The sequence below is a fragment of the Echinops telfairi genome, unplaced genomic scaffold (genome assembly GCF_000313985.2).
Source record: "Echinops telfairi isolate 266 unplaced genomic scaffold, ASM31398v2 ScPeMD7_7469;HRSCAF=8507_1, whole genome shotgun sequence".
NCBI classification, from domain to species: domain Eukaryota; kingdom Metazoa; phylum Chordata; class Mammalia; order Afrosoricida; family Tenrecidae; genus Echinops; species Echinops telfairi.
This window is the reverse complement of record NW_022111373.1, coordinates 120,701,535-120,703,099: the sequence shown is the minus strand read 5'-3', so window position 1 is coordinate 120,703,099 and position 1,565 is coordinate 120,701,535. Positions and strand designations below refer to the sequence as shown.

Genomic DNA, 1,565 nt, shown 5'->3' with positions numbered 1-1,565 from the left:
AAATAATCTGACTTTAAAAGTGTTTAGATATTATGAATTTAAAATTGAAAGGTTTTATCAATAAGATTAGCCACATATCTATCACAACTACAAAACTGTCTGAAGTTTAAGCTACAAATTTATAACATAGAGTGACATTTTGATCTCCTGATAACTATCCAAAAGAGCACTTCTGTGTCTTAACAGAAGAATGTTGCTGCATATTTAATAACAGAATTACGATTTCGCAGCCTCAGTCTGTGAAAGTGGGCACAGCTGGTCATGGTGTCCAGACTGGCAGTTGTGGCTGAGAGAATGACAGGTTTTGCTTCCATCACTGTGGATTACTTTCAGTGGTGACAATGAGACCTGTAACACTTTGCTCAAGCAATACTGAAAGTTAACAATGTAGAAATCTTTAGCACTAATACTATTTCCCCCAAATGGACTTTCTACTTTTAGGGCTCTAAACATAATAAACAGAATTTTCAGGCATGAGGTGTTTGACATTTGTTCATAACGGAGGTTGAAGTGGTGTAACCAGAAGAATTGGCAGATCTGAGATTAGTGCCGACTGGACAGTGTCTTGGCACTGGTGACTCTTTACAAAGGGCTATCTAGAAGGTGGACTTTTATAAGATTTAGAAGCACTAAATAGCAACCGATAGATGACAAAGACATGTAAAACTCCTTAAATAAAATTATTAACATTCAATAAAATTTATAAAATAAAAACATTTACAATGTAAAAAAATAATTAAGATTTCATAAAATATAGTTGCTACCAAGGCACTGTTCATGTATAAAAATTCCTAATGAGACTTATTTCCATTGGTACAAAACCTGATGGTCATGGTGTTGTGAGTTATTTCATGCAACTGGTTTAGATATTGAAGAGTATTCAAAATGCAATGGGCTGCTGGAAGAAAGAACCAACCTTTGTTGTAAAAAGAGCAGTCAGAAAGCTCTTTAGAAGGGAGGGTGGCAAGAGCTTGTCACATGTACTATAGACTTGGCATTGAGAGGTACCAGTCTCTGGAAAAGAGCATTGCATTTGGTCATGTAGAAGGTCAATATAAATCCTCAATGACATGGATTGAAATAGTGACTGTAACAATGGGCTCAAACACAGGAACATTGTGAGGATGTCATAGAACCAAGCGTTGATTTTATTTGCTGTATATTGTGTCACTAAGAGTGTGAACCAATTTATAATATCTAACAACAAAATCACTTTTAAGTCGAATGATGGTGCAGATACTATTAAGCTCTCTTTTCGCTGAGAATTGTGTTATTTTGGAGGAGGGAATCTATATAGAGAAACAAACTCTAAAACTAATCTGGAAGTTAAGTTTAGAGTAACTCAATAATCATTTTAATTGGTCTTGAAGACTGTAGTGTATGAAATGCTGTCTAATGCTTGTCATCCGGCTACCATGCCCTGCAATGAAGAAAATTACACCTCTTGAAGCAATGAGGTCCTCAGAAGGAGAGTCAACTTACCTGAGTCAGCCTACCAGGAAACCAAATGATTCCAACATCACCTCACCCGAAGCAGTTCATTCGTGTGGGACAAGACCGTTTTA

The 1,565-nt window shown here is 36.2% G+C and overlaps 1 non-coding gene across 1 annotated transcript; it reads left to right on the top strand.

The window, feature by feature from the left end:
- Positions 1–228: 228 nt before the first annotated feature.
- LOC115873898 lies at positions 229–359 on the top strand. The gene has a single exon (XR_004048670.1). It is a non-coding gene; the product is annotated as a small nucleolar RNA SNORA1 (small nucleolar RNA).
- Positions 360–1,565: the final 1,206 nt, after the last annotated feature.